Below are 9,508 nucleotides of genomic sequence, written 5' to 3' on the forward strand. Positions count from 1 at the left end.
ATTTTAGCCACTGTAAATAAACCCGGGCTCTCTGAAAGCCTGAAAGAAAGCAGACCTAAACACACCCCAGTCTTCCCTCGAGCAGAGAGGAGCAAGACGCCTTCCTCCAGCCCCCAAAGGGAAACTCCTCCCCGCAATCCACAAACCAAATCAGATGAACTCAGTATAATGTAGTGCTGCTTCTGATCTGTGTAAATCAATCATGAAAGGTTTTCATGGCAACAAACTAGTCCCAGTTTGACAATACAACAAGCTTAACAATAAAAATCAAAATCTGAGTTATTAATGTACATTTGAACCAAGAAAGAACAAACCAGGTATAATTATTTTAACCAAAACAGTGACTTATGTTCTATTTTCTGGAAGTAAATTAGGAAGGAGAAAGTATTATGCAGAATAAAATTGAATAACTTTCAGTCTCAATGTTGTCGGCACAGTAAGATCAACAACAAGAGCCAAAAAGGAGCCTATCATAAGACGATCTACTTCTAAGAGTTATAACTCCATTATATGGATCCTCGAAGCAATGTAAAGGCAGAGATACATACACAGATACAATAAAACGTGATTGTTTCCAAAGGACATTGTGCAAATAGTTTTGGCTTTCTATTTTTGAAGACTGGCAGATACATCAATAAGAATCCAGAATAAAGCAAAAGTAAGATTTTCAGGTGTCACCATTTCTCTGAAAAGCTGGTCTGTTGGAGACCCTTGAGGACTCCTTTATTCAGGGTAGGCTATGCTTTTACAGACGTTACCCTAAAATGAGCTGTTCCTCCTACGTGGACCAGGTACAAGTCCCCCCCAAAAGGCAAAAGGCAAAACTGCTTCAAGGCAGAATCTTTTTCTTTTCTGGTCACTATTTCATTACAGGTTTTTTCAAGTGAATAAATCAAGAATGGGGATAAAAATCACAGTTCAGGCTTAACATGGGGTAAATCCCACTTTTTGGACATAATTAAAGAAAATGCCAGGCAGGTGAACATTTCAGCCTAGCAGTTAAGAAGCCTATGTCCCAAATTGGCATACCTGGGTTTGATTCCCCAGGCCAGCTCCTAACCCCAGCTTCCCGAAATGCAGATTCCAGGAGGCAATGAGCATGGCTCAATCAACTGATCTCCTGCCACTCACACGGGAGCCTTCATGGCTTTGGCCCTACTCCAACCCCAACCCAGCCCCAGCTGTAAAGGGCAGTTAGAGGAGTGAATCCACAGAGAGCAGCTGGAAGCTTACCCTCTGTCTCTCTCTCAAGCAAAGAAAAACAAATGTTGAGTCTCAGATTTTTAGATTCCCAATCAAAGCTTAAAACTTTCCCCTGCAGGGGGTCGGCGCCATGGCATGATAGGTTAAGCCTCCACTTGCCAAAATCCTGCATGGGGTGTCCTGGCTGCTCCACTTCACATCCAGCTACTTGTTAATGTGCCTGGGAAAGCAGTGGAAGATGACCAAGTACTTGGGGCCCTTCACCCCTGTGGGAAACCCAGAAGAAACTTCACCTCCCAGCTTCAGACTGGCCTGGCTCCAATCACTGAGGCCATTTCGGGAATGAGCTGGGGGATAGAAAATGTCTCTCTGTGTGTCTTTCTCTCTCTCTGTAAATCTGCCTTTCAAAGAAAAATAAAGCTTAAAAATTCCCTGCAAATGGTACTAAAACCATGATCCATACCCATTTAATTTTCAACTGGCATCACCTCCTTATTTCCCCAAACTGAAACAACACACTTCCTTTTCCATGTCATTCCACACACAACCACAAGTAGTTTAGGAGAACTGGGTGTCACTTCTGAACTTTTGAGGATGTTTCCATAAGCAAAAGCAACAACAGAGACACAGAAAATGCCTTTGGCCTCCAACTGGTTTCAAAAAGCTACCCATTGTCTATGTAAATATATTGTCATATATATCATGCAAATGTTGACAACAGGCTTCCAGTCCCTCAATGCAGCGCCACGCAAAAACTGGAGTCACACTGCACCCATTTATGTAGCAGGTCAAATTAACCGGCCCCAAAAGAAAACAAAGCAGTAACTTAGACACCAGCATGCCACTTCCTCATTCTGTAGGCCTACTCCTCAGAAAGCCCAAAACGGGAATCACAGACCCGGATTGGTTCCTCTGCTTTCCCTCCTGCCTTTAAACCTCCCCAAGCTCATGCATGACTCCCACCCAAGTCCTTAAAAACTCTTTATACCTCACAGCTCCTGAAAGGTAGCCTCATGGCTGGCTGCAGCTGAGTTTGAAGGAGAGACACAGCAAGTGTCAAAACAGGGGTGGGCTCTCTCAAAATTGAACAGCAATCTCAAATGTTGCATTTCCCTAAGGCATTTAAGGGTAATTCCAGCTGCAAACAATGCCTGCCTCAGAGGCAGACACGATTTGTGACAAACTTCAAGCACTCACCCCCATCAAAGTACTGAGCAGTCCTCCCCACCTACAGGGCAAACTGCTCCACAACAGCGTTCCCGCTTGACCCGGGAAAGTGCCGAGGAGCACTTCAGAAGACCAAGCCAAGCTTTCCCTGCAAGACAGTACCCGCCCGGCGTGAACATGTATTTGTTTCTTTTTTTTCTGGCTTCGTTTAAAGCCTGGATGCACAAGGGAACAATAAACATCGCTTCCCTATTTGAGTGGACTGCATAAAAGGCTCTTGCCCTGCTCAACGTCAGACGGAAAAGGAAGTCGCAACAAGTTAGCCCAAGTGGCAGCGGTAGGGCCAAAGAGGGGCGTCCCGGGTCTCCGCGGCCCTACTCCCCAGTCCCTACACACACAGGGTCCCAGGCGCTGCTCCAGGGGGATGCGTGCCCTTCCTGAAGACACGCAGCACCAAGGCAAGGCCACGCCGGGGGGTGGAGGGCGAGGAGAGGGAGCTTTACATCTGGGGTCCTCCCCAGCAGTCATCCTCCTCTGTCGTTCAGCATCCCTCTCCCACTTCAAACTACACTCAGCACTCGGCCCGCCTAACACCCCAATTTTTCCCCGACACCCCGCAACCCTTGGCAAAACAAAGAGACTAAAATTACAGGCCCTGTGGGCTGGACAGAGGTAGATTCGAAGCCATGCCCTTTCTTGCCTCACTTTTCCCACCCTGTGCAATGGGTATGCACCTGGGAGAATAGCAGCAGCGGTGGCTACAGAGAAGAAAGCCTAAAAGGTGCTTTTGCAAACTCCTCCGGCGCACATACGCCCGTGAGGCTACCGTGCGCCACAGCTCATTATCACTATTATTCGGCGGGCGTCCTCCCCGTCTCACTCGGCGCCGCTCGCGCACTCCCCAGGAGCCGACCTCCCACTCCTCCCTCTCACGCCCCTCTTCCCAGAGAGGGGAGCCGCGCTTACCCGACCAGCGAGGCCCGCCAGGCGCGGGGCGGCGGGCGGCCGGGCGGACTCGGCAGCAGCCGCGGCCTCTGACCCGAAGCTCTCCTCCCTCTGCCCCGGATCGGCTACTAGAACCGAGCGGGCCAGCGAGAGGGGAAGCCTCGTGCCCAGAGCGAACTTACACAACCCAGCTTGTGCCGCTCTATCCGTCAGAGCCTCCCGACTCGCCTGCTCCCCGGCGTCATTTGAGACGTGCGCGCGCGCGCGACTGGTGCTGTCCGCTCCGCCCTCTTGCGCGCCCCCGACACCTCGGAGCGTGCTCCGTCAACCTTTCACCTCACAGTGCGCATGCGCAGAACCCGAACGCGGGGTGGGGAAAAACACCGCGAAAATGGTGGGGCGGAGCGGCCCCCGGAGACGCCTGCGGAAGACGGTCCGCCCGAGGGCTCGGCGCGATTGGCTTCTCTGACTCAGTTCAGTCGCGATCTCTTGCCTCCATTTTCGGCTTCCCTTCCTGGCGCTCAAGGAAAAGGCGTGGTCCTTGTAGTCCCTGCTGGCCGTGGCCTAGGGAGCCCCGGGGCCAAGGCCAGGGCGTGTCCCTTTTCTGACTGGCTCGTCCTCGGTTCCTGCGCCTCTTGTTCACTGCTCTGAGGAGAGGATCTAGGGAGTGTGCTGCTGTGCACTGTCCACACGGCCTTCTGAATGCATGTGGCCCCTAGGTTCCCTCACTTAGAAACCGTCTACCTCGGGCCCGGCGCGGTGGCGCAGTGGTTAAGGTCCTCGCCTTGCACGCCCAGGATTCCATTTGGGCGCCGGTTCTAGTCCCGGCCTCTCCACTTCCCATCCAGCTCCCTGCCTGGGTCTTTAACTAACTTCTGATTGAGGTCCCAGTGTGGTGGTGTGGTGGCCTAGCGGCTAAATTCCTCGCCTTGACGCACGGGATCACATATGGGTGCCAGTTCTAATCCCAGCAGCTCCACTTCCCATCCAGCTCCCTGCTTGTGGCCCGGGAAAGCAGTCGAGGACGACCCAAAGCTTTGGGACCCTGCACCCACGTGGGAGATCTAAAGGAAGGGGCTCCTGGCTTCGGATCGACCGTTGCGCTCACTTGGGGAGTGAATCATCGGACGGAAGATCTTCCCCTCTGTCTCTCCTCTCTGTATATCCGCCTTTCCAATAAAAGAAACCGTCTACCTCATGGATTCCTTTCTGGCAAAGAATGAGTTGGGTCGGACCCGCCGCGGTGCTGTCTGCCAGTGCCCGCCCGCTTCCCTGCCTGTCGCTATAGCAACTGGCTAGCCCAGGTCAGCCCGGGCGATCCACAAAGAGGACAACGCCTTCCCACAGAGAGGCGCCCTGCGAGCGCGCAGAAAGCAGGCGGGCTTTGCAGAAGCTCTGCGCCACTGTCTCAAAGAACGCTGAGCAGTCTGGCCAGATTACGGTTCGACAGTTAGGGATCCAGGCAGGCACTAGTCACATGGCCTAGCAGTCTCCAGCATCCTTTCTTGAAATTTTGATTTTTTTCCATGGCATGGTGTGCACTGAAACAAACAGGAAACACACCGGCTCCAGCCCTCACCCAGAATAGGGTGGGTGTTCCTCTGGGATTTTTTGAAGATAAATTTAAAGCAAACACAGATGGATTGTATTTCAGGAGTCACTGGAGTGTTTGTTTAAAATGATTGATTTTATGCCACATTCGTGCTATTGCAGTCAGAATAATTGCGGCAATCCCTTGATTCTCGGTGGGAAATAGAGCCCAAATGCTTTAGAGATGTTGAAAAGGAATATGTTCAGTATCAGAATTTCATATTTGATTGGAAAAAACTATTACTTCTCAACTTCAAATCGTAAAGTTTGGACACATCTCAGTTGGGATAGTATGGATCTTTAAAAATCGAAAAGCACATTATTAAAATAGGTCACCTGAAGAACCAGACAGCTATACTTTTGATGAGACCAACCATTTTGTTATTTTCAATTTTAAATAAATCTAACGATCTGAATTACTTGGAAAGATCCTTTTTATTTTTAACTGATATCTAAAAACTGTACATATTTATGAGGTGGGATATGATGTGTAGAAAAGACAGACCTAAAATAGAAACCATCTACTTCCTAGATTTGAGTTTGAAATATTTTCACAGTAAAAAAATAAATGCTTCTAGGTCAGGGCCACAATATGTCACATTGTGTGTACACACCCCAAAAACCTGACCCACCAGATGCCTTTGGATTGATCTAGTCTGTATCTCCCCCTAAGACACATCCAAGGTCTGTACCTCCTGTAAAGGTAACCTTTATCCAGACGATACACTATAGGCAACTACTGAATATACTTGCATGATTGTATTTATTCGTGTTGTAACTGGTTTTAACCTCCTGCTTTTTTCTCCAAGATTTATTTATTAAAAAAAAAAAGATTTATTTATTTTACTTGAGTTACGCCTGTTCACTCTCATGAGCCTATCCGCAGCCAGGAGTTTTTTGTTTTTTTTTTTTTTTACTTTTTTAAGATTTATTTTATTTTTTGTTAACAAACAAACAAAAAAAGATTTAAAGAGAGAAGGAGAGACAGAAAGATCTTGTATTCACTGGTTTGCTCTCCCAAGTGGCTGCAATGGCCAGAGCTAAACTGACCTTAAGCCATAAGCCAGGAGCTCTTCCAGGTCTCCCACGAAGGTGCAGGGTCCCAAGGCTTTGGACCGTCCTCAACTGCTTTCCCAGGCCACAAGCAGGGAGCTGGATGGGAAGCGGGGTTGCCTGGATTAGAACTGGCGGCCAAATAGGATCCTGGTGCGTGTAAGGCAAAGATTTAGTCACTAGGCTACCACCCTGAGTCCTTGAGTATTATTTTGATTACTACCAAAATACTTTTTTTTATCTCTAATGATTTCAGGTTTCTGAAAAGCTTTCAGAGCTCATTCTGTTTTTCAACTTGGAAATGGATATCTAATCTGTTATTCATGTCTCATTTTCCTTTGTCCTTATAGTCTTCTGAAGTAAGAACATTTCAGAATCCACTGAAGTAAATCATAGATCTGGAAATATCCAAAGCCGATAGGGCATACAAACATGTTCTAACCAATGCATTCTCTAATGTCATAGAAAGGAATTAAGTAACTGGTGGATGGTCACCAGTTCCCAGAGCTAGGATGGAAATCTGAGCCTTGTGGTTCTCACCATAGTATGATGAATCATCAGTAGGTTTTTTGGGGGAAATCTCTTTGCTATGACTGCAGCCCTGTAAAAATAACAAGGTCCTGGCCCTATGGAAATGAATAACTGATGGCAGAGACTAATACACACACAAACACACACACACACACAAACTCAAGTAAGAAACTGAAAGATACTGAGAAATTGTGAGAACTCCCTTGAAGGAGACAAGGGGCATAAATGGGCTGCAGGGGGAGAGGCGAGCTCGCTGATGAAAGCCTCTCACAAGAGCTCGTTTTCAGCTAGACATGAGAAGGACTAGGAAGATCCAACCAGAAAGGAGGCTGGGGTGTTGCGGACAGCACATGGCGGGCAGAGGATAAGTGAGCAGAGCCAGGGGAGGCAAGGCGGGGAGGTTCAAGACTGGGGATTGTGCTGATGAGTGACCTGATCCCAGTTTGTGTTCTTCAACGATGATCTCAACTTATATGGGCACAGAATAGAAGTAAGGCAGCTATCTCTCCCAACTGAGTTCTACTAAATTTGGCAGGGAAAGACAGCTAACTTCTCTCTGCTGTGGCAGATGCTGTTTGTGGGGACAAGCATTTGGGACAGTAGTTAAGCCACTACGTGGTACACCTGTGTCCTTATCAGATGCTTGGGTGTGAGTCCCTGCTGGGATTTTACTTCTGATACCAGGAAACTACACATGGGATATAATTAGCTGGAATCTTAAGAAAACAACAACAACAAAAATATAACAGCACCTATGAAAGGAGAGATGAACAGGTAGAGGATTAGCATGTTAAGCCACCATGCCAGTCCCAAAAACATTTTGCATATTGAATTAACCGTAAGCAACACATGTCTGTGCATGACATAGATATTCGGAGCATTAAAAAGTAGGAATGCAAGGCAGATGATGCTAAGACAGGAGCTAGGCTAAGGAGGGCCTTGTAAGCCAGGTACCCAAGTTTCATCAGTGCACAAAATATACGTGGCAATGTGTAATAGCAGACTAAGCCTCCTCCATCTGCAGTTCCAATATCTCATATGAGTGCCAGCTTGAGTCCCAGCTGCTCTACTTTATCCAGCTACCTGCTTTTGGCCTAGGAAAGCAATGAAAGATGACCCAGGTCCTTGGGCCTCTGAACTCATATGGGAGACCAGGAGAAGCTCCTAGTTTGCTTTGGATAGGCCCAGGCCCAGCTCCAGCCATTGTGGACATTTGGGAAATGAACGCTCCTTCTCTCTATGTAAATCTGCCTTTCAAGTAAAAATAAGCAAATCCTTTAAAATGAGATACAAGTAGTCTGCCAGGGGAATATACAAAGGATATAAATAGCTGGGGTTAATTTATTTGTTTCTGTAATGTGCTGGTACCTGCGAAAGGACAGATGAGGAAAAACAGGACCAAGTTGTAGAGGATGTCAGCTGTGGACAAGCACTGTGAGTCCCTGCTTTGTAAGAGGAATCGGGCAGGGGAGCAGAGACTATAATGTAGCTCTCTATTTGCCAAAGGCAAGTGGGACCAGAGCTTCATGAGGGACGCCGTGTACCGTGCAGCATTACAAAGGACAGGGCGGCCATTCGAGGTGGGGGCAGGATCATCTTTGGATCTGAGTGGGAAGAGCCAGGAGCAGAACAGACACGGAGCTCTAGCTTAAGGGGGTGCGGGAGGGACGAGGGGCAAGAAAGTGTATTTCCCTTTTTGTAGATGAGCTCTGAACCCCAGGATGGCAGACAACTTGACCATCCCTTTGCCTCTTAGGAGGAAAGGCAGAGAACTGATGAAGAGTTGAAAAACTTCAGGCATGCACTGCCTATTTTAAAAATTTATTTTAATTTGGAAGGCAGAATTACAAAGAGAGGGACAAAGAGAGAGATATCTCTTATCTGTTAGTTTATTCCCCATAAGGCCACAACAGCCAGAGCTGAGCTGATCCGAAACCAGAGCAGGAAACTTCTTCCAGGTCTCCTATGTGAATGTAGGGGCCCAAGGACTTGGGCCATCCTCCACTGCTTTCTCAGAGCATAAGCAGGGAGCTGGATGGGAAGTGGAGCAGCCAAGATAAGCAGGGGTGCCGAGACTCCAAGACAGAGGATTAGCCTTTTGAGCCACAACACCAACTCCTCTACTGCCTTTTTTTTTTTTTTTTTTTACGATTTATTTATTTTTAATGGAAAGGCAGATCTACAGAGAGGAAGATTTTCTGTCCAATGATTTACTCCCCAAGTGGCTGCAATGGCTGGAGAGGAGCTGATCTGAAACCAGGAGCCTGAAGTTTCTTTTGAGTCTCCCACATGGGTGCAGGGTCCCAAGGCTTTGGGCTGTCCTCAACTGCTTTCCCAGGCCATAAGCAGGGAGCCGGATGGGAAGTGGGGCTGCCGGGATTAGAACTCATATCCATACAGGATTCCGGTGTGCGCAAGGTGAGGACTTTAGCTACTAGGCCATTGTGTCAGGCTCCTGTACTGCCTATTTTTAATTTTTAAAAATTGCAAAGTAACTCAGTGTTTTGTTTTGTTTCTTTCTTTCCCAAAGTGCTCCCATTTCATGGCACAGGCCCTGTGTTCTAACTACCTCTGTTCTATCCCAAGCATGCACTTACTTTCCTACTTCTGGACTCAAGATCACTGCGAATGGACTTTGCCTCCCTACCCTGCCTTGCCCTGGAGAGAAGCCATGAGGAAGCTGTGTATCAGTCCGGGTTGCTTGCCAGTACCCACGGCCACAGCTTTGATTGAACCTGCCTCTTCCAGGGCAGTGACATTTTCTTTCTTTTTTTCTTTATTAAAATTTATTTTATTTTTTATTGGAAAGGCAGAGATACAGAGGAAAGACAGAAAGTTATTCTGTCTGCTGGTTAACTCTCTCTTTTTTTTTTGTTAAAGATTTATTTATTTTTATAGGAAGTGAGACATACATAGAGGAGGAGAGACAGAGAGGAAGACCCTCGACTGCTTTCCCAGGCCACAAGCAGGGAGCTGGATGGGAAGAGGAGCTGCCAGGATTAGAACCGGCGCCCATATG

At 47.7% G+C, this 9,508-nt stretch overlaps 1 protein-coding gene across 5 annotated transcripts in view; it reads right to left on the reverse strand.

The window, feature by feature from the left end:
• Positions 1-9,508, reverse strand: part of CNOT8 (CCR4-NOT transcription complex subunit 8) — a 62,164-nt gene that overhangs the window by 51,869 nt on the left and 787 nt on the right. For 2 of the 5 annotated variants that reach the window (XM_040992634.1, XM_040992713.1), the window contains exon 1: positions 3,337-3,451. The exons of 1 other annotated variant lie outside the window; for it this stretch is intronic. The gene's annotated coding sequence lies outside the window, so the exon portion shown is untranslated. Of the gene's footprint in view, positions 1-3,336; positions 3,453-9,508 lie in introns of those variants that run through there. 2 more of the 5 variants (XM_040992461.1, XM_040992571.1) reach the window with 2 other exon arrangements.

Source organism: Ochotona curzoniae, unplaced genomic scaffold (assembly GCF_017591425.1).
Source record: "Ochotona curzoniae isolate NIBS_2020 unplaced genomic scaffold, NIBS_Ocur_1.0 contig_1, whole genome shotgun sequence".
NCBI lineage: Eukaryota > Metazoa > Chordata > Mammalia > Lagomorpha > Ochotonidae > Ochotona > Ochotona curzoniae.